Source organism: Pezoporus occidentalis, unplaced genomic scaffold (genome assembly GCF_034315485.1).
Source record: "Pezoporus occidentalis ecotype Australia unplaced genomic scaffold, CSIRO_AGI_Poc_V1 ctg5, whole genome shotgun sequence".
In the NCBI taxonomy this organism is placed as follows: Eukaryota; Metazoa; Chordata; class Aves; order Psittaciformes; family Psittacidae; genus Pezoporus; species Pezoporus occidentalis.
In genome coordinates, this window is record NW_026915835.1 from 8,735,423 (window position 1) to 8,760,090 (window position 24,668).

Below are 24,668 nucleotides of genomic sequence, written 5' to 3' on the forward strand. Positions count from 1 at the left end.
AAGCACATTACCACAAGGAGTTCAGTGGTTTGGAAGTGAAGGGCAATTTTTCTTTAGAGACCAAAGATGTTAATCTCTTCAGTGGGAAAAAAAAACAAAACAGACATATCACAGAGGTGATTTTGAATGCATCTGGGGAAACAATTGCTAGGAAAGCTATGTAAGATACCTAGTAAATGAAAAAATAATGGAAAAGAACAGTAGCAAAGAAAGATGCGAGTTCTGCCTGCCTGATTACTGTTTTCATTAATATTAGTTCTTTTTTCTTTCCCCCCATATTTTGTTTGTTTTTTTGTTTTGCTTGTTTTGTTGGCTTTTGTCTGTAATTTTTTTGTTGGTGGTGTGTAGCATTTCAAAACACGGACTCAAGTTAATGCAGAGACTCAGATCCCCGTTTATTACCACCAAGCCCTATTTATCCCCTTGTTCGGTACTTTCCCAACCTGCACATACATACAACGTTTAATCTCATTGGCCCTTGTAAAACTCTCCAGTTAAATAGTCTAATCACAATGCTGCAGACCCTCTCACAACCCCCACATCCTCCAGCCTCCAACTGAGATTCCCACCACAGCTGCATCCTGGCCCATCCTCCCAAGGCTTGATTGTTTACATTTCCTGTCCTTCAACATTCCAACTCATCGCCCCAGGGCTTGTCATGCACCCAGGCCTCAGAGCTCATTTCCAAACCCTTTTTCATCCAAATCTTATCACCTCCATTCCCCACAGTGGTGGTACTGGTGCAGTTTTTTTCATTAGTCTTTCCTTTCTTAGTGCTTCTGTTTCCCGTGGAGAAATCAAAATCTTTCATTAATGACCTTTGCTGTATATATATATAAAAATTCTTGACCTCTCAAATTTGGATCTAGGGAATGAAGATTCTTGCTTATTCAGCACTGACTTCTCAACCCTTCTACAATATCTAGAAAATGCTTTGCAAATAGTGTTAGTCTGAAAGGTAAGAAAGGAATCATGCTCCCCTTTTTGCATAATAAAGACTTCAACATGCCAAAATATAACCCCATATGTACTTAAATGACATAAAGCAGAGTCCTAGAAGAAAAAATAAAAGGCTCGTTCCTTGCTTGATCTTTCCCTTCTCCTTCCCTTTGTTCCCTCCTACCTCTATTTCCCTCCCTCATTCCTCCTCTCATTTTAAATTACACAAAATAAATATTTTTCTTTCCTTTCATTAGGAATGGCAAAAATTAATAGTTTGAGCCTATGACCATCTCATGAGATTCCTTTTTCTTTCTGTCAGCATCCACCTACTTTTTTTCAATGCATTGGCCAATTCCAAGCATTCAAGGGAGAGGTAGGAATCTCAGTATTCCACTAAATTACATTTAGTGTAATGCCCAGCTGGACTGAGAAAACCTGAATATATTTGCACTGACAAAAAGGCAGAATGGAGAACACAATCATCTGCTTGTTTGGCAGCTAAGTTCTTGCCAACCTTTGCATCTATACTAATTTGTATCAACCAGCATTAGGTCTGAACTATTTATATAATTGATTGTATTTTGCACAGCCAACAGCAGTAATGATATTGCAATTATGATACCTCAAAAAGCATCCCATTAATATAAGGTGTTTTAATGTTCTGACGCATTTGTAACAGGACTAGTATGGAAATGCAAAAAAAGATAAAGCACAATGAGTTTTTCAAACTGTATCTACTAAAGAAAATATATGCTAAAAGTAAAAAGTACACTGCACTCTTATCATTCCTGTTACTTATTAACTTGCTCCCTAGAATGGCGTTTCAACTACCTTTCTCTAAAACAATATGTAGGCATAGGTGGGTGTTTTGCTCCAGGCAGGGAAAAAGACAATTTCTGCTCCTTCTCTGACACCTTGTAGCATGCTATCTAGCAAACCTTTGATTTTATTCAGTAGTTGAAACACTAATTATAGCTCTTAGCCTCCTCTTATGCATATAGCAACTTGGATTTAGTGCATAAGTATCTCAAGGACAGTGAGGAGCAATGCCAAAAGGGGAGCAGAGAGAAGGCAGGAACTGAAGTAACATCTTTCTTCTGCTTTTCCATTCCCTGCTCTTGGAGAAAGGCTGATCGCTATTAAGCAGGGTCTTAGGGTCCCTGCAAGGAGCTGGGTATTTTTGTGTGTTTTGGTGAAGGCTGAATGTAAATTAATTGGAATCTTTAAATAATTTTTATGAAAAAAATTGTTCTATGATTCTATAATTTAAGGAGGTATTTATTACAAAATTAATCCTTTATTTTTGTTAGATTTATTTTTCACTAAAATATCAAAGGGACATCAGCTCTTCCCTCTCCTTTTTCCTCTTCCCCATAACAGAGAAAGATCACTAAAGAAAAAATGAATGCAAATTTATGAATTATGATTGAAGAGATGCAGCTACAAAAACAGGTTTTAAAAAACATACAGAAGACAAATTTAGACCAGATAATTCCAGAAAGAAAAAAAAAAAAAGCTAGCTATAAAAAAAAAATAAAAGCTAACTATATTTATTATTATGCAGAAATGAAGCAGGATGGCAAAAAGCCATTTGTTCCACAATAAAGATTGATGTCCTGACTGAACTGCTGCATTTGCTCACCTGCAAAGATTCACCAGCTGGACTGGTTCTTCTGCTTGGATTATGTAGAATAAAATATGTGATGGTACCATGTGATATTATGCCACTGACAAGTCCAACAGCCAGTGTCTAATGTTTAAACAGAAATTTATTCTAGTTCAGCTACAAATAGCAGAAACACAGTAGGCACAAGAACTTCAGATTAGCTGAACGTGTACTCATATTTGCTGTTTTCCATAAGAGACATGACAGTGTTCTCCCTCCTTCTTACCATTTGCAAAGTTCTGGGGGAACCTCTACAAGTCTGTGTTTGAGGAGTTCCTTTAATAGCCTAATAGTCAGTAGCCTGAGACTTACAGACCTTTTTACTGTCTCTCATGGTTCCTGTTCATGAGAATTTCTACAGTCAAGTATTCTCTGCATTTTGGTTTTGGTTGGATTTATTTGTTTTCTTTTTTTTTTTTTTTCTTTCCCTACCTTATATTTGTTTTTTATCATGACTAGTCATTAATCAGATATTCTAGCAAATCAGATGCCTTTACATTCCAGGTGTCTACATACTGTTCACATTCAACAAATGCTTACAGAAATTATCACTAGAAGTATTGTGATCAGTTATCTACATATGTCACTTACACTTCACTTGGATCTTCCTGATACCAAGTAATTTACTTTTCTTGCAGTACTGAAGTCTCTTTTGAAAACATATACTTTAAATACTCAAAAAATCCTTCAAGAAATATTTATTTTTTCTTTGGTAGAGCCACACCATTTCAGAAAATAGGGCACTGAGGCTAAAAAAAGGGTGCTTGAATCTGTTATACTGTATGCATGAGTTTTCTACTTAAAGCGACAATCATAAAAAGTGCTAAGGACCATTCTGTGTGTAAATAAGAACCAATATAATAAGTATAATAATCAATGTATATTTGCTGAATTGATACAAGTAATTTGAGTGGTTTACTTTTTTACTTTTACTCCTATTTAGAGACTTTATTAAGGTCCTTAATACAAAATAACTTCTTTTGCCTGAAAAAAAAAAAAAAAGGCAGTACTTAGAGGCTATTGCTATTTATATACTTCCATTAAGAAGGAAATGAGTGGAAATGTTTTCAATTGAAATGCTAATAGGAAGAAAAAAAAGACCTTAATTTTCCATGAAGGAAAAGTAGTTTCTGCTTATATTAAGTGTCTGCATGAAGAATTATATTTCACTTCAAGTGGGTTTCTTTTTCAGTTTAATTTTAAATTTTAATAAATCTGCATTTCACTCTTTCAGTAATCAATATGGCTTTCAGAGATAGTGTCAACTATCATGAATGCTTGTTACTTCTTTGCATCTCTTCAGCAAAAGCTTGCATGTATGGTGTATAACATACTATTGATTGGATTTATCATTACTAAGAACAGTAAAATATTACTTCTTTACACATTGAAAAGTTGACAGTAGGATATAATGGTCAGATATTTATAGGCTATGCAATTTATGTCCTGATTCAAAACAAGTAATTTTGGATTCTTTCTATTAACTTTAAATGGTTTCAGCATAAGCTCTTAGCAAAACTCGAAGGAACGTTTTTTAATCTAAATCCAAATCTGTTTTCAATATAAACCAAGAAATTCAACTATGCATGATTTACTGACATCCATATCCATATTTTAAGGTAATTGAACTTAGTGTTGTTTTCATTCATGAGAACATATCTCCTCTATCATATTTATTTTCCCAAATTCGGAACCTTCATGCCATTAGAATCCTTTAGGTAAGCAAAATATTTTCATGGAGTTGAGAGCATGATATAACCAAGAAAGCCCATGTTCTCCTGGTAAGAGCTTATGGGCACTAGACCATATACCTTAAATAGCAGCATTTGACATGTAAACCAGTAAAATAGGTTTATATGTCTCAGGTGTTGAAATTAGTCACTTTGGAAAGAAATATAAAATTTAACAAAAATGTTACAAAACCAACCAGAAGATTCACACTTTAATTTTAAGTTCTGAGAAGACGGTGTATTTACCTAAAGCACAAGGTTTCAGCAGAGGGGCAAGCTGAAAGATTATGGGCTCCTATTCACACAGACAGCTGTCTGGATAGAAGATATACCTTGAAACATGCCCAGGCACCTGAATAAAAAGATATGATTTCTGTGCAGTCAGGATAAGCCTGCAATTTAAAAACCTAGGCCTGGTACTGGTATGTTGGAAAGTGTCATGGCATGACAGAAAAGTACTGTGGAATTAGTGATATGAATTAAATAAATCAAAGTGATAAGTGTTAACAGAAATCAGCAATATAGAATCCTATATTCATAGAAGAGTTTGGTTGGAAAGGACCTTAAGATCATCTAGTTCCAATGCCCTTGACATGAGGGGCAGTGGCACCTCACCCTAGGCCATGTTACCCAAGGCTTTGTTCAGCCTGGCCTTGAACTCTGCCGTAGATTGAATATTTACCACTTCTTTGAGAAACCTGTTCCAGTGCCTCACCACCCTCATAGCAAACAGCACCTTCCTTATATCTAATCTAAACTTCCCCTTTTTAAGTTTGAACCTATTACGCCTTCCTATCACTACAGTCCCTGATGAATGTCCCTCTCCAGCATCCTTGTAGGTCCCCTTCAGATTGTGGAAGGCTGCTATGAGAGCTTCATGCAGCCTTCTTTTCTCCAGGCTGAAAAGCCCCAACTTTCTCAGCCTGTCTTCAAACGGGGAATGCTCCAGCCCCCTTATTATGCTCGTGGCCCTCCTCTGGACAGCATTCATTACCAGTATCCAGTTGGACACTGAGCCTTTGACTGCAACTCTCTGTGTGCAGCTACCAGCCAATTCTTTATCCACTGGGTGGTCCATCCATCATATTTTTGTCTATCCAGATTAGAGACAAGGATATTGTGTAGGACAGTGTTGAATGCTTCACACAGTATTTTGAACATATATATGGATGCTACCCTACAAAGCCCAAAAGAATTTTTGCCAGTGACTTAAAAAGGTCAGAATTTCACTCATATAACATGCTTTTGTACTGAACTTTCTCTAAATTACACAGAGTACAATGAGCTTTGGACTTAAGTCAATAAGCTTCTAATTGATTATATAATGAGTTTCTTTTTAGAGTCTGATTTTTAAATAACAAGCACCTAATAAGTTTGTTAACTGTAAATTAAACAAAATGAATTCTAAAGTAATTATATTTGCAATGATGAACTCAAAACACATTTACAGAACATAAGCATCTGAGACAAGAATTACGTATTCAGCTTCTTAGTTACTTACAGAGTCAGCAACTCAAATGTAATTTTGAGTATTAGTGGCATTCACTCTGTGAATTCCATTATAATACCAAACTTCCCAGGATATAGTAACAAAACCCAGCAGACTTACAAGTGAATTGCATGCTATCTCTTCCTGGATTCAACCTGAGGTCCAGGATCAATTTCTTCAGGATAAGAAGTCAATTATTTTAATTTTAAAACTATTTTTGAGTGAATTTCATTTTAAATGTTGTTTATCTGCTACCATAATGTGTGGATGACATTTGCTCTGTGGTTCTCCTGTGGTAACATTCAGGAAATTGAGATGATACTCTGTACTGGAACCCTTTGTGACACTTCAGCTATGACATTGTGGTACATGACAGGTTAAAAATGGGCTAGAGGGAGAGATGAGTAAATATCTCCATAAATGGTTGTGCTGTAGCCAGTTTGTTCTGATTCTGCAGACCTGATTGTTGTAGTTATATCTGGTTCCTGAACAGTTTTCCAGGATTGCCTCTATGCAGGAAAGTCTTGCAGTCCATCACTCAGCTCAGCAAGAATGGTATTTTCTTCCATAACCTGCTTATCACCGTTGCCCACTAAGCACATTAAATGGCATAGGGACTTCCAGGAGCTATACGTAAGAAGCACACTGAGATGGAAGGTGATATTTATGTCTTTGTATAAACTAGTAAATTAAATAGGAATAGAACATCGCATCAAGAAATAGCCTGTAGGTATCCATGCTGTCTACTTGTTATATACCTTTGCACAGTTCCAGACCATTAATCAACAATCTCTTTTTCAGGTAATGACAGAACATGTAACGAACGTGGGGCAATTGCTGAGGTGAGCAGCTCAAGAGAGGACGCCTTCAACACCGGAGCAGGGGGAAGATCAGTGCCCAGGAGCCTCAACTCAGAGCGACAAGAGCCACCGAGGGAGCCTCAAGTCCTTGACAGGACTTGCCCGGGAGCCGGCAGCTCAGCTGACAAGAGCGAGCAGCTGACTCACAGGGAGCAGAGGCAGGAGGAACGGCGGCAGATTTAAGCCAGGCATCACCAACCACTGCTGGTCAATTGCTGAGGTGAGTAGCTCGAGAGAGGACACCTTCAACAGGGGACAGAGCCTGAAGCAGCGGCACGAGCCATGCCAGGTTAAAAACCTGCCCCAGGGAACGTGATCGACCAGGAGCACGGCAGACTGAGCAGGTTGAGACAGTTTGCGCAGGCAGGGGAGCGGGATGGTGAGCACTCGTCGTATGACCAGGGCCTGATCCGGGAGCTCTGCTCTGGCTGCCCCTGCGGTGACCAGTGTAGGCACCCAGACAGAGCCGATGAGAGGGGAGGCTGCAATACAGAGCTCAGGGTATAGAGACTGCCTGCACTGGTCTGGTGAGGGGAGGGTGCACAATGGGCAGGGCTGCACTCGGTGCTCCCTGGTGGAGGTCCTCCTGCAGTAGGTGGCTGAGCTGCGGGATGCTGTTAATAGGCTGCGAGGTCCCAGGGAAGCTGAGAGGAAGCAGGAATGCTTGCTCCCGGCCCAAACTGTGCAGGGGCCTCGAGCTTCACATCTAGCTCATGAAAGAAAGAAGGAGGCAGTTAACCCAGGAAGCAGGAATTAGTGACAAAAAAAAAAAAAAAAACACAAAAAAAGGAAAACGACAACCAAAAGCAAGGGGCTTCCCCCTAAGTCTGTTGTCCCCACACAGAACCTCTTTGCTGTCCTGCAGGGGGCTAATGAGGAAATGCATTTGAGCCAGAAATCGGATGCCGCCTGATGCACTGCTAAAGAAGATCTCTACTGGTGCTGCTAGGAAAAAGTGGCGGGTCGTAGTAGTAGGGGACTCTACACTGAAAGGGACAGAAGCACTCATCTGCTGGCCAGACCCCGTCTCAAGGGAGGTGTGTTGCCTACCAGGCACACAGATCAGGGATGTGGCAGAGAGGCTGCCTGCTCTAGTAAGTCCCACGGACTATTACCCCCTTCTGGTGATACATGTGGGTGCTAGGAATATAGATAGTAGTAGCCTCGGGAACATAAAGAAGGACTACAGAGCCCTGGGGGAGGTGGTTAGGGGCTCTGCAGCTCAGATAGTCTTTACGTCAATTCTCCAGGATACAGGGGAGGACCTAAAATAAGCTAGGAGGACTAGCCAGGTTAATAACGGGCTAAAAGGGTGGTGTCATAGTCAGGGGTTTGGGTGCCTTGAACACAGGACCCAAGTTTGTAGGCCAGGTCTAGTGGGGGCTGGTGGAGCTGGTCTGATAAAGAAGGGAAAGAGCAGTTTTGGTAGGAGGCTTGCCAGACTGGTCAAGGAGGCTTTAAGCTAGATGTGCTGGGGGAGGTGGGCATCATTCCATCCCAACACAACCAGTCAGTTGCCAGCACCTATAATAAAGGCTCAGAGCAATGCAGAGATATCCCAGCCGCTCCAGCCAATGAGCCGGCTTCAGTTGGAGCTCACCTCAGATGCCTCTATACAAATGCCCGTAGCATGGGGAACAAACGAGGAATTAGAAATGTGTGCACGTCTATGGGAGTATAACATAATAGGCATCTCAGAAACATGGTGGGATGGCTCCTATGATTGGAGTGCTGGAATGGAAGGTTACAGGCTCTTTAGAAAAGACAGGTGTGGCAGGCGGCGAGGGGGAGTTTCCCTTTATGTTAGGAATAGGCTGGAGAGTATGGAACTGTGTCTGGGGGCAGGTGAGCAGTTAACAGAGAGTTAGTGGGTCAGGGTTAAAGGGAATATAGCTATGGGAGACATTACTGTGGGGATCTGTTACAGATCGCCTGATCAAGGAGAACCTGTGGATGAAGCACTCTACAGACATAGAAAAAGCCTCACACTCACAGGCCCTTGTTCTCATGGTGGACTTCAACCACCCTGACATCTGTTGGAAGGACGGTACGGCCCGGCACAAGCAGTCCAGGAGGTTTCTTGATTGTGCGGAAGACAACTTCCTTCTGCAAGTAATCGAGGAGCTGACAAGGAGAGGTGCCATGCTTGACCTCGTGCTCACCAACAGGGAAGGGCTCGTTGGAAATGTGATGCTCCAGGGCAGCCGTGATTGCAGTGATCATGAGATGGTCGAATTTGAGATCCTCAGGACAGTGACAAGAGCGTGCAGCAAGCTCAGTGCCCTGGACTTCAAGAGGGCAGACTTTGGTCTCTTCAGGAACCTGCTTAGTAAAGTTCCATGGGATACAGCCCTAGAGGGCAGGGGGGCCCAAGACTCTTGGTTGACATTCAAGGATCACTTGCTACAAGCTCAGGAGTGTTGCATCCCAACTAGAAGGAAGTGCAGCAGGAGGGCCAGGAGACCTTGGATGGATAAGGAGCTGCTGAGGAAAATTCAAATGTAAAAAGAGGCTTATACTAAGTGGAAGCAAGGCCAGGTGGCCTGGGAAGAGTATGGGGATGTTGTCCAGGAAGCTAGGGACCAGACTAGGAAAGCTGAAGGCAGTTCTATCAAAAAAGGGTGATTTGAAGAAGACACTGAGCACCTCAGTCTTTTCTGTGGTCTTTGTCACCAGGTTGTTCTGTTTAGCAGCAAGCTCTCATTTATCCTGCTTTTCCTTTTGCTGCACTGTAACTATTCAAACTCTTCTTGTCCTTCAAATCCTTCAACAGTTGAAACACCACATAGATTTTCCAAAACCACTTTGCTGCACTCTTGGACACTGCCCAGAGATGTAAATATATGTACATATGTACGTATGTATATATGTTCTCAAACTTTTCCAAACTTTTCCAAACTTTTTCAGTTGTAAATTTAAAAATGTAACCAAACAATCATGAGAATGAATCTTCCTCTTAACCAACCACCTCTTTCTTAGTATGTGCATAATTGTATATAATATGCATGAATATTGTTGACATGTTGTCCCAAACTCATTCTGTATATAATTTTCTCTATTAAAGACTGATGGTAGCTGAATTTATTAAGTACGTTCAGGAAAGGTATTCACTCATAAATCTAGGTAATGGTTCAGTAAAACCCAAAAGAATTTATGAGACAGAAATGGAAAGTGCCACCAACGTTGCATGAAATTGTGGATGTGATTCTTATATCCTGAGGGAACTGGTTTGTGAGAAAAGCAGGCTTGGTCAGAGCTATGTTCCTTTGTGCCTTTACAAAACAATCCTAAGGATTTTCTGATGGATTAAAGGGATTTCTAGATGACTGTGAGGTAATCCTATAAGGCTCAATCACATGTAACATTGTCCTACAGGATTTGTAGAGGACTAAAATATTTTACTGTAAGAGCTGTAATGCTTCCTTAAAAAATACAAGTCTGGCTCAGTAGATATTATGATGAATACAAGTCATAGGACATGTGAAAGAATACATATGTATAACTGCTCTAATGTTTATAACACCTCAGTTCTATTACTCACTCAAAAGTAGTTTATTCTGTATAAAAGGCCAGTGTCATGCATTTACCACCTCAGCCAATTTTCTTTTTTTGTTGTTGCAATAAAAGGCAATTTTTATGAATAGTTAATGGAGAGTTATTTTGCTTTTTAACTAGCAGCTGAGACACTGTTTCCCATGTTCTGTTTAACTTGTGCACTTCATTAACAATTACAGTATTACCTAACTCCGTTGCATATAAATATAATGGAATACAGGTTTAGGTTCAGTTAGAAACACATATGTTTTGTGTGATAGAGAGTGATCAAGAAATATTAAATTTTAAGCAAGCTCTACATTATTTGAATATTTACTTAAATTGAGATACCACTGATATCTCAAATTAATTAATATATATGTGCATATATGTATTTATATATATATAGGTAACAATGGTACTGCAATATAATACAAATACAATAAATACAAACTGTTACAATCCCTGCATTGAGGGAAGTCCATTTAGGATGAAATGTTCAGACACCTAAATTTACATGACTATAAGAGCTGTCTACCTTTGGGGTAGATGGATAAACTACCATTCCAATCAATTAAGGTATAATTAGCTCATCAAATGTAATCTATATTTATTATTTTTATACTACATTTAGTGAGATTAATAGCTTTCTAGACTGCAAAAAGTTTTATTCACTGTGTTTTTTTGTTTAGATGTAGGCATCTGGAGTAATTTGAAACATCCTAGACAATCGAGTCATACTTAGCAGGAAGATATGATTCAGGACTTTTGGGAGACTATTTGCGCTCCCAAAGTGAAAAACACAAGCCAGGGAGAATATCTCAGGACATGTCAAGTGTCACTTTGTGCATTTATTTAGGCAACTAAACCCAGGCATCAATCTCCTTTGAGAATTTAGAAACCTACCTCATTCATATATTCTTACAGTGAATATTGATATCAAAAAATACATGAAATAGCTTGTACATATTCAGTGAATGAGGTATCCACATGCGCCTGGAAATATATATGCTTATGTACATGATACGTAACAAAGCACTGTAATTCTAGACTGGCAGCTGGAGGTCAAGGAATCTCAAATTCCTTCTTTTTGTTCTTTCACAAGTTCCTTACCTTAAATGGCATCTAGTCCTTGAGCAGTGTGTTTTAAGAGACACAGATAAGGCTAGAGTTTAATTGTGGTCTGGGGCGACACAATTGCTGGTTTGTGTGGGTATGGGTAACTAACTTTCGGATTATGAGTGACATTGTTACATTTTTGTTTAAGAAAATGCTTTGTTTTTTTCTTTTAATATGGTATATATTTGTGCCTCAAGTGTACCTTTCTGCAACCCTCACGTACATAAAATATATTTAAGATTAAATATACAAAATAGTATTTACAAATAGTTCTAACATATTGGGTACATGCTTTATAAAGAATTTAATGCATGTCTTTGATGTGTAATCCCTAATATCCCATTGTCATCTCAAAACACATAACCGACTACTTAGGAAAACACAATTTGGAATAGATTATTTACTGACTTCTGAGTAGAGATGCAAATCATGATAAAAATGTGGTAAAGCTTCTGTTTATGAAATTCCAGGCTCTGAAAAAATATCCAGTTTTCCAGCATGTTTCAAAGTGCAATCTGAAAACAATAATAACAGAATTATCTCAATAAAATGTTTGGTGCCCATACATGGCAAATATTTCATGGCTGTATCAATGAACCCATCTAGAATGTATCTACTTTGCATACAATCTTTTTAATCTTAATTGCAAGTAGAGGAACATATACTTGTCATAATATATATTGATAGCTTTTATTTTAGGTAGGTAATTTAATAAAATCTTTTTTATCCAGTGGAATTTAATCCAGTGGGATTGAGCATTTAGGTTGAGATGTAATTCATACTCATATCATATGATGCTATTCTGAAAAAGTTTACCTGATTCAGTCTTCATTTTACACAGGCAATTAATGAAAGAAATAAAGAATGTGATTACCCTAACACAGATCCATATTCTGAAATATAGAGCTCACTTAAGAAATCATCCACCCTAACAGTAGTAGACCTCTGGCAGATAGTTTCAGAAGGCCCAAATTCTCAGTGAACAATAGGTCCAGTTGTCAGGATGACCATAAATTTGTTGCTTTACATAGAATGTGGTTTACAGGCCTCTAAATCAAAGCTACACATGTGTGGAATTACATGGGACTCTGTGCACAGAGGCTTACAAAACTGCAAAATGTCATGAACTGGCATGATATTTTCACATGTGAAGGTTTATAGATGTTTAAACTTAGAGATATATTCTATATTTTGCTTCTGAGTTGATTTGGTAACAGCCTTTGCAGGGTTTGGGTCTAATATGAGCACCCGGTCTGGGTTCCATACAAGTAAGCTCAGCCAGACCTGCAACATCCTGCAAGTTTGTATTTTGGCATAAGGCTATGGCTACTTTCCCCTTTCTTAGATATGTTTTGTCTGGTTCATGCAAATTAAGGAAAGGTAAAGGCACTTTGTTAAAAGACAGTAAAGAAGGCATACTATTTGTGTCATTTTTTTGACAGAAATCACAGAAGTAGAGCTACATAGAATCATAGAATCGTTAGGGTTGGAAAGGACCTTAAGATCATCTAGTTAGAAACCCCCCTGCCATGAGCACGGACACCTTACACTAAATCATATCACCCAAGGCCTCATCCAACCTGGCCTTGAACACTGCCTGGGATGGAGCATTCACAACCTCCCTGGGCAACCTATTCCAGTGCCTCACCACCCTAACAGGAAAGAATTTCCTTCTTATATCCAACCTAAACTTCCCCTGTTGAAGTTTTAACCCGTTACCCCTTCTCCTGTCACTACAGTCCCTAATGAAGAGTCCCTCTCCAGCATCCCTATAGGCCCCTTTCAGATACTGGAAGGCTGCTATGAGGTCTCCACGCAGCCTTCTCTTCTCCAGGCTGAACAGTCCCAACTTCCTCAGCCTGTCTTCATACGGGAGGTGCTCCAGTCCCTTCATCATCCTCGTGTCCCTCCTCTGGACTTGTTCCAACAGTTCCATGTCCTTTTTATGTTGAGGACACCAGAACTGCACACAATACTCCAGGTGAGGTCTCACAAGAGCAGAGTAGAGGGGCAGGATCACCTCCTTTGACCTGCTGGTCACGCTCCTTTTGATGCAGCCCAGGATACCATTGGCTTTCTGGGCTGCAAATGCACAGTGCCTGCTCATTTTCATTTTCTCATCGACCAGCACCCCCAAGTCCTTCTCTGCAGGCCTGCTCTGAATGTCTTCTCTGCTCAACCTGTAGCTGTGCCTGGGATTGCTCCGACCCAGGTGTAGGACCTTGCACTTGCCATCGTTAAACCTCATGAGGTTGGCATCAGCCCACCTCACAAGTGTGACAAGGTCCCTCTGGATGGCATTCCTTCCCTGCAGTGTATCAACCAAACCACACAGCTTGGTGTCATCGGCAAACTTGCTGAGGGCGCACTCAATCCCACTGTCCATGTCACCAGCAAAGATGTTAAACAAGACCGGTCCCAGCACCGATCCCTGAGGGATGCCACTTGTTACTGGTCTCCAGCTGGACACTAAGCCATTGACCACAACTGTTTGCGTGCGGCCATCCAGCAAGTTCTTTATCCACTGAGTGGTCCATCCATCAACTTGATGTCTCTCCAATTTAGAGACAAGGATGTCACATGGGACAGTGTCGGACGCTTTACACAAGTCCAGGTAGATGACATCAACTGCTCTACCCCTGTCCATCAGTTCTGTAGCCCCATCATAGAAAGCCATCAAATTGGTCAGGCTGGATTTCTCCTTAGTGAAGCCATGCTGGCTGTCACCAACCACCTTGTTGATTTTCATCTGCCTTAGCATGCCTTCCAGGAGAATCTGCTCCAAGATTTTGCCAGGCACAGAGGTGAGACTGACTGGATTGTAATTCCCCAGGTCATTCATTTTCCCCTTCTTGAAAATGAGGGTTATATTTCCCTTTTTCCAGTCATCGGGAACTTCACCTGACTGCCATGATTTTTCATATATGATGGACAGTGGCTTAGCAACTTCATTTGCCAGCTCTTTCAGGACCCGTGGATGGATCTCATCAGGACCCACGGACTTGTGCATGTTCAGGTTTTTAAGACGGTCTCGAACCAGATCCTCTCCTACAGTGGGCGCAAGGTCATCGTTCCCACCGTCCCTGCATCTGCCTTCCAAGACTTGGGTGGTTTGGTCAGAGCCTTTGCCAGTGAAGACTGAAGCAAAGAAGTCATTCAGAACCTCAGCCTTCTCCAAATCCTGTGTAGCCAGTTCTCCCGAGAGCTTCCTGAGGGGGCCTACGTTCTCCCTAGTCTGTTTTTTATTTGCTATGTACCTGTAGAATCCCTTCCTGTTTAGTACCTCTAGCTAAGTTTAATTCTAACTGAGCCTTACCTTTCCTAACCTGGTCCCTAGCTTCTCGGACAACATCCCTGTACTCTTCCCATGCCACCTGTCCTTGCTTCCACTTATTATAAGCCTCTTTTTTCAATTGAATTTTCCTCAGGAGCAAATTCCCTCAGGAGAATGGAATTTGCATCTATTCCTTTAGAAAAGTACAGGCAAAGGATTAATCACTGACCCTAAGAAAAACTGGCATGAGGTTTCCTGTCCACATGCTAAGTTTTCTTCCCTAACAAAGGAGGGTGGTCACATTTAAAGTGACTACTCAGAACAGTTTCTGGAAACACTATAATTAACACTGCTTAGATATTTATGCAAACTAGTTGATTTGGGTCAAAATGATATGAAGGTATTTTGTCTTTGCCTTGGACCTATTTTATGTATTAGACTATATGTATCTAGTATAACAATTTCTGAACAGGAACAAAAAGATTCATAACAGCTTTAACAGCTTTTATTTTTTTTTTTAAATTCTATACTCATACAAAAAAGCTAAAACTTAATGCAGGGAGTTAAGCACGCTCTGAAGTGTATAGCACAGAAGGCAGAAGAGATCACTTGGCAGTATCAATATAGAGAAGAATCAGGCAGGAATATTTTGCCTGTGTATACTTGTTTTGACTGGCATGAAGTTAACTTCCTTCATAGTAATTTGTACTGCGCTATATTTTGGATTTGTGACCAAAACCATGTTAATATACACGTTTTAGTTACTGCTGAACTGTACTTTACACAACATCAAAATCTTTTCTCTTTCTCATTCTGCTACACCACAGAGTAGGCTGGGGGTTCACAAGAAGTTGGGAAGGGACACGGCAGGGACAGCTGACCCCAACTGACCAAAAGGGTATTCCATACCATGTGACATCGTGCTCAGCAATAAAAGCTTGGGAAAAAGGAGTAGGAAGGCAGGAAAATTTAGTTTACAGGTATTTGCCTTCCCAAGCCACCCTTGCATGTGATGAAGCCCTGCTTTCCTTGAAACGGCTGAACATCTGCCTGCCAATGGGGAGTAGCAAATGAGTTCTTTATTTAGCTTTGCTTGCACTTGCAACTTTTGTTTTACCTGTTAAACTGTCTTAAGCTCAATTAATGAATTTTCTCAGTTACACTTCCAGATTTCTTCCCCATCCTTCTGCGAGGGTGTGACTATATGGTGCTGAGCTTCCTGCCAGAATTAAGCCACAACACTGTTATATGTGAAAATAATGTGAAATCAAAGGAAAGATTTTCAGGAAGGATAATCTGAATAGGAATTTCAGAGGTTAGAAAAGACCTGAAATTATTGTATCAATGTATGATAACCTCCAGAACAGTAAAGAATGTTTGAATATTTCAGGCCAGTTCTTTGGAATAAGTTAGAAGTGTTTACTTTACTTCAGTATAGAAATGCCAATTTACATCAAATAAGTTTGTTCCTTCTGCTTTGAACTGAAACCATTATATAAAGAAGAGCTATGTTGTCAGTTTTATTTGCTGTGGAATCAACTGTACCACTTTTACAGTTTTAGGTGTATAAAGAAATGTATACATGTTTCTCTATCTACTTATGTTTTACTTGGAGTAAAATATTCCCAGCCTGAAAACTGCTGACAAATGTGAACAGATTGTCTCTGACCTTTTCTGCTCATGCAGCACAATTAATTTTGGCAGGTTTTCCTATGTGATGAACTGTTACACTCTGCTTATTTATACACAATAAGAATGTGCCTTATAATATTGTTGACTTTGAAAAGATTTTTTACTTTTTTTTCTTTCTGCAACTTTAAGAGTAGTTTATGTTCATTCTGAAGTACCAGCAAATAGTTCTGTAAAGCCTTTATTACCCAGATGAAAAGGTCTTTTCCCTTCCATATTATAGAATGGATTAAATCATATAGACTTAATTTCAAAAGATTGGCTGTAATCCCTTGTAATCTTAACAATGTTAACAGCTAAGCCTGTTCTGTGTAATAACTAAGACATTTCACTTTGTCTTTATACTAGGGTCCTCTGACTTACTTTGGACACCTTGTTCCAATACTGCATGGATAGATATAGCTGGTTTTTCCTATTCAGCAATAAGATACCTTGTTTGCTTGATTTTTATTTCCTTTTCAAGGGTGAGGTATATGGAAGTGGTAGTTTTCTTAGTATAAGTAGATGAAACACATACAGATAATTCACAATAATAATATCTAATAACAAGATTTTTAGCAGCCTTTACCATGATTCCCCTACTTATAACTATTTATATACATGCAAAATAAAAACTGAGGTCAACTCTAAACTAACAAACACATATTTAATATACCCTTAATTCACTGTTAAAAGAAAATTTGAAACTCCAGTGAACTAAAATAATTATGCCTCACACTGTTTTAGAAGACCTTGGTAGGACATTGAATTCCTTTAAAGTATGAGTTTCAGCTGATATACGTCACAACTACACTACATTAATCACATTATTTATTTTGTTTTCTTTGAAAGCAAACATTCGAAAAAATAGTGATTGGGCAGATATTTGCTTTAATAAAGAGAAAGACTCTGCTTACTCAAAATCTAGATGTTAAGTAGTATGAAAGTAACAGCAGAAGAATAGAATAGGAAAAGACTTGTTTTTCTTTACTGCTGTACCTTGATGTATTTATACGCCGTGTAAAGAATGTTAGCATTTTGAAAATTATCCACACCAGAAGACACAATTCTTGTTTTACAGATCTTTCTTCTGTATTCGTGAAATATTCAGGTACAGTGAAAGCAAGGGAATGACACACCACAATCAGATTTCAAATCTAAATATATATGATTTTCAACAATTTAAACCCCTTGCTTAAATTGCTCTCCTCCTGGAGCTTGTCTGAATTTTGGAAACATGATTGTCCCTTTGAAGCCTGCCAAGGGCTACTGCTGTCTGAAATAATCAGCATCGCTTTCATTTTTCAGAGCTGTCCTGGTAATTTAACCAATATAGAAACAAAACTAGTAGTTGATACGAAGTCTTTTTCTTCCTGTTTTTTTTTTTTTTCAGGTTCTTTCAGGTTTCCTTGAATTAATGAAATAAACGGAATTTTAACACAGCATGTCCTCTAACTGTGACTATAAAATTTTTAATAAACATATTTTCTGATCTCTCTTCTTCAGTGTATACAGTTTCTTCTTCCATCTGGCTGTCCTCTGTAGCTGAACAAATTTAACCTATCTGTTCAAAGATGTCTTAAAGTTGGACATCTAACTTTTCTAAACTGGCTACCTTTTGTCATAGTCAACAGAAAAGGTCATGCATAACCTCAGGACAGTTCATCTCATCCTGAAACAGGTATCCAAGACAAATCAGTTGAACATGCTTAGTAGTATTACTTCTCCTACCATAGCTATAAACTTGGCTTGCTAGTTACAGACATCTAGCTTCCAGATACCTGCAGTTAGATGAGATTAATTCTACTTGGAATACTATGCTACTTGGAAAAGCTGTAATTTTTCACTGATGGAAGATGCAATTTATCTGTATAGAACATCTGGTTCCTTCTTCAATAAGTGAGTCTCAGTAACCTGAGGCACAATGGTAAATCTCTGCAAAGTCTGAAGTTGTTCTAAAACAAACAATTAATTAATAAATTTGGACCCTCATGCCCACAGTATTAATCTCAAGGAATTTTAGTATCAGAATATTGGAAACATGGAATGAAGGAATGACTAGCTAACAGACAGTCTTTGAGGCATTTGTTTTTCCCAGTCTCTCTCTCCTGAAAACATCTGTCTGTATTCCATGATGATCAGAATTCTTATATTACATATTTATTTTCAAAGCACCTATAACCTTTCAATGCCTACAGTACTAACACAATTTTTGCTCACACCCCACTTGATGATTTTACATATCCTTGATGTTTCTTTTGTTCATTCTTCTCTCTCCTCTTCTACTCACCAAACTATGTTGGTCTTTTATAACCTTTACACTTCCTCTGGGCTCCTGCTCAAGAGCCTCAGAAACTATAGTTTTTTCATTTTTATTATTTTGTTTTTTTCCACTTCATTATTAGATTGGAAGTATAATTAGAGATATACTTCTGCCCAAATCCTTCTATTCACATTCTCCCTTCCATTATGCCTACACTCTCCCAAGTCCAATGCCTTCCTATATAAGTCTGCTCTGATCTCATGGGAACAAGGGGCATATGGAGCTACTTGAGCAAATTGAGTAACAAGCCAGCACATTTTTTTAAGGGAATGGAGCACCTGTCATGTGAGGAAAAGCTGAGGGAGTTGGGACTGTTCAGCCTGGGAAAAAAAAAAAAAGGCTCAGGGGGATCTTATCAATATCTATAAATACCCGATGGTGGGAATGATGAACAGAGACTCAGACTTTCCTCAGTGATGCCCACTGACAGGACACAAATAAAAACCTGTGAAATTCCATCTGAACACAGGAAAACCATACTTTTTTTACTGTAAGAGTGGTCAAATATTGGAGCAGATTGCCAGAGTAGTTGTATCTGCTATTGGAGACGTTTAAAACTTGACTGGGCATGGTCCTGAGCAACCTGCTCCAGCTGTGTCACAGTATCACAGTATCACAGTATACTAGAGATTGGAAGGGACCTAAAAAGATCATCTAGTCCAATCCCCCTGCCGGAGCAGGAGCACCTAGATAAGGTTACACAGGAATGTGTCCAGGCGAGTTTTGAATGTCTCCAGGGAAGGAGACTCCACAACCTCCCTGGGCAGCCTGTTCCAGTGTTCTGTCACCCTCACTGAGAAGAAGTTTCTTCTCAAGTTTAAGTGGAACCTCTTGTGTTCCAGTTTGTACCCATTACCCCTTGTCCTATCAGTGTTTGCCACTGAGTAGAGCCTGGCTCCATCCTCGTGACACTCCCCCTTTCTATATTTATAGACACTTATAAGGTCACCCCTCAGTCTCCTCTTCTCCAAATTATAGAGACCCAGCTCCCTCAGTCTTTCCTCATAAGGGAGATGCTCCACTCCCTTAATCATCTTTGTTGTCCTTGCTCCTGAGCTTGGGCATTAGAATAGATGATTTCCAGAGATGCCTTCCAACTTCAGCTGTTCTGTGGTTGTCTGTTTAGATTGGAAATATGATTAGAGTCATACTTCTGTCCAGATTCTTATAATACTTACTCTTTTACTGCTAGGCATGCATATGTCTTGCCTGAGTTCTATATTTTCCTATAAAAGTCTATTAAGACCAGAAGTCCAATAGCTACCTACTACTTCCTTAAAAAAAAGGGCATCGAGTACCCTTTTATATACCTGCTCACTCATACATGTAAATCTGGGCCTGTACTTAGTCAATTTTTAAAGAACAGACTCCTGAAGTTCTGACATACAGACTTCCAATTAATGCTAGTTTTATTGAAGTGGCAAACTTTAGCTATGTCTTTATATAGACTCCAGGCTTTTTTCTCCTTCATACACCATGGGCTCTCTATTCCTATTCCTGAGTCTGGTAAGTTATGTTTATTGATCTCACTCTGCCCTCACCATGGAAAAATATTACGTGATTAACTGTCAAAAGTAAACCCACAGCAAAAGAGTGGATCACTGAGCTCACACCAGCAGATTCTCTGAACAGCACTAGTCACATAAGATGAAAAACTCATCTGATAAAACATATCTGTAGATTCAAGTATCCTTAAACCCAGGAATAGCTCCATAGGATGCATCTACCATTGACTCATATAATTCATCACAGCACGTTTTTTACACTTTATGAGAAGCTGCATAAAAGGTGGAAAGAGAGTCACAGTTTGTCTGCTGCAACAGCAAAAGTTTCAGCCAATACGAAGACAGAAATTTGCAGTTTGTGCTATACAAAATATAATGGAGACACTTTCATCTGCAATGTTAGTTTTAATGGTGAACAGAATCCTTTTTTTGGCAGAAAAAATTTTCAGTTCTTAAAGGGGACTTCTGTTTCTTATCCTTACCATGAATCAATAATTTCTGGTCAATTGCTATCCAGATTTTTTCCAAGAGCATGAGTTACTTATTTTGCTAAAACTTTTCATGTTTAGTTCCTATACAAGTGAGAATGCTACTTGTAACCTTGTTATACAGAACCCAAAGTTGTGAAATTTGAGACTCCATTAGTACTCTGAAGCAAGTTTGCAAGCCTTTGGTTCCCCTCTGAGTAGAAACCCTGATTACTTAGTAAGCAGCAGTCATTTTATAACGTGTGTAAATAGACAGGATTTCTAATTTGATCCTTCCAAGGCCTCCTTTCTTCTCTATTGGCTATACAACAAACTTGAGGGAAACTGGTCCACTTGGCTTTTAAAACAAAGTTGAATAATAGAAGAAGTTGTTGTGAGTGCTTGCACTGTTAATCTCATGAAGTTTGTTACAAATGGCCTGTAGCTAGATGAATTACTGCTTCACAGATATTAATTTTTAAAAGTTAATAATGATGACATGCTATTGGTCAGTCAACAGTAATGGAGTGTCAATAGTTTCATCTATAACAAGGGGAAATTTTCCATCAGTACTTACAAATAAAATAGCTAAGAAAAGAAATGCTAAGAATCTAGATAGATTGACATGCTAATTTATACTAAAAATCTTCAGTAATAACTAAACTGAATGTAACCATATAACCCATATAAATAACATTGACAATACTTGTGATAAGTATAGAAGGATACGTACTGTAAATAAAAAATTTCTTAATTTGGACCTTTACAGCAGTAATGTTGGATCAGGAAATAAATGGTTGTTCCTCTCATACTGTCTTTCCATTGCAGACATGAAAATGAAACAGTTCTCAGAATCATAGTAATAAATGTCTATAATATTTTCTTTGTGTACAAGATAATGATATAGCCAGCTGGATTTTTGTAATCTTGAGATTTGGTATTAATAGGGGTTGGGTTTTTTTCTTTGTATATTCTATGTATTGTGAACTAACTCATTACATTTTACCTTTTAAAAACATGCATAGGTGCAGATATATTGCAAATAACTCCAATAGAGATTCTTAATAAGTAAGGATGATTTCTCTGTATGTAATAAAATTGAAAATAGTCCCTGTTTGGAATTTGAATAGTAAGTCATTTAAGATAGAGTGATTTTCATTTATTAAGGCTAAAAAGCTACAAAAAAAAAAATCCCTGTTAAGTGTAAATATAAATCCATTAAAAGAAATCAGTTTACAATAATATGTGACATTCAGTATTTTCCTCTCACATTTGGAATGAAAGTAGGGAATTTAGCACATTAAAATGATTAAGCAACATTTTATAATTGTTCTGTAAGTTGTTCTATAAATAGGCCTGACCGAGAATGTAGCGTTTTTAATGGGAATAGGTAAAAAATCCTTGAAGAAAAAAGCATTGAAAAACATTTCAACACAAAGTGAAGTTCTACATTTTTTTAGTTGGTCAGGTTCCTAGAATATTTAGCAATATCTGATGAAAGCTGGAAAAGAAAAATAAGTCAGCACCTTTGTATATTTTCAGTTACCTTTTCTTTTCCTATGATTTTTTTTTTGTATACACCACTGCATAGATGATTTTAAAACCTAGAGCTATAAGAAGGGAATAATGCAGAGTGTAGTTGTAACATTTCCAGCTCTACCAAGATAATTTTTTTTACAGTGCTCTGTATTTTGAAGATTCTGTGTAATCTGAGTGACTTTTAATATCTTGTGGAACTTCATCATTCTCCAAACCTATCAATGAGCAATCAGTTTTACAGCAGAAGTCACTATTAATTATTAATCCTTGAAACCATATTTCAAGTTTGTACTTCAGCTACGGGCAGAGGACAAGTCTGGTGGTTGCTGTTATTATCAAGCACTGAAAACATTTCCTTTGTTGTTTGGTTTTTGTTGTTATTGGTTGGTTGAGGTATTTTTTGACACAGTATAGTCATCTTGACTTGCAGGTCTTAATCTGAGTCTGATTTTTTAACTAAGTTTTTTATTTGAAGGAATTTGCTACATCAGACTATCTTTGCTATTCCTTAGTGAGTGCTGGTATTTATTAGGATAGAATCTGTAGACTACAACTGTTTTTGTTTGTATTCCTGTTCAGTAACTGGATAAGAATCCTGTATAAAGACTTCTAAGATCTTTAAGAAAGCTTGATTTCATTGTATTAAGTAATCCATAAACATGGTTAGTACATTTTCTATGCTATTGTATATTTTGTTTAATCTTTGTGGAGACTAAAAATTAAGAAAAAAAAAATTTCAAGCTTTTCTTACAGAAGTTAACCAACACTCAATCAACCCTTATATCCTTTATAATCCTATCATGCCCATTCTGTGTTTCAGACCTAACCATTACTGTTTCTTGCTTACAACTGGCGTTTTAGTTCTCCAGACAGCTAGCTCAAAGTAACAAGTTGATAACTAGCTCTAGAGCAATTTCACTCTGAATGGCCTCGGCGCCTGCTCTGTATCTCTAATTAGGGAGCATTTTTAAATTATAAAAGTATCCAAAGATATTGGCACATGTTTTGAAAAATGTAAAACAAATAAATAATTTATTAAAAAAAATATTACAAGAACATGATTATGAAGTTTTTCTCTTAGTAATAAAACAATCTATGCATCATATTCATACTTTAACAATTCTGAAATGCATTTTTAATTCATTACTTTTCAAAGATTAGGCATCCTGTACAGTTCAAAAAGAAACATACAGGAAGCTGTACTGTAGACATGGTTCATTATCTTAATGTTTTATAGTCCCTTTTTAAAAAAATCTATATTGTCATTCTTCATTAGTCTGTTTTCTCTGCACAGAAATCAATACTCTCCTGAGGATTTTATCAAAACACTGATACAGGTCCACATCTGGCCTCAGACTCACATGAGCAGCTTTCTGTTACACCAACAGACAACTCTGAAGACAAGCAGCCAGATCAGACCAAAAGCCAGGGCCTCTGACTCAAATACCTGACAATCTGCATAAACAAATAGAAATGAAAGAAGGGACACAAAACCATGACAAAAAGCAATGAAGCTGAAAGCATGTGCTTGAGTTTGAACGGTGCAGTGGTTTAACCCATCTGGCAGCCAAGTCCCACACAGCCACTTGCTTACTCCCCTCACAGTCGGATGTGGGAGAAAACTGGAAGAGTAAAATTGAGAAAACTCGTGGGTTAAGATAAACTCAGTTTAGTAGGTAAAACAAAAGCTGTATTCTCAAACAAAAAAAAAAAAATGAATTTATTCACTGTTTCCCATTGGCAGGTAGTTGTTCAGACATCCCTAGGAAAGCAGGGATCCATTATGTCTAACAGTTACTTGGAAAGACAAACCCCATCCCTCCAAACATCCCTTCCCTTCCTTTTTCTTCCCCCAGCTTTATATGCTGAGCATGATGCCATATGGTATGGGATATCCCTTTGGTCATTTGGGGTCAGCTGTCCTGGCTGTATCCGCTTCCAAGTTCTTGTGCATCCCCAGCCTACTCACTGATGAGGTGGCTTGAGAAGCAGAAAAGTCCTTGACTATGTGTAAGCCCTGCTCAGCAGTAATTAAAACATTTCTGTATTATCAACACTGTATCCAGCATAAATCCAGAGCATATCCACACACTGGCTATTATGAAGAAAATAACTCTATTCCAGCCGAAATGACTACAAATAATTAAACTGTGTTTTTTCTCTATATATTTCCTTTTTCTATTAAACACCATCATAGAGATCAGTGTTTCACCACCCTTCAGAAAAGTGTATTATAACTACCATTTAGTCATAATTTACGAGAAAGTTCTAGTTTGAAGTGTCTCACTGCTTAGCATAAGGTCCCACAGGGCTGCACAAAAGCAAGCAAGCAATTTGTGAGGAAATCATAGAGAAGACAGCACCATAGCTACAGTGACATAAGAATAAATAAATAAATAAATAGTAAATACTGCACTTCTGATTTATCAGCTCTAGGAAAGCTTTAGTATATGAACTAGTGTTTCTTCATCCTTCTTATTATTTTCTTAAAAATAAATATAGCACTGTGATGTTTTATCATATTCAAGTGTTTTTTTCATATATAGAAATCA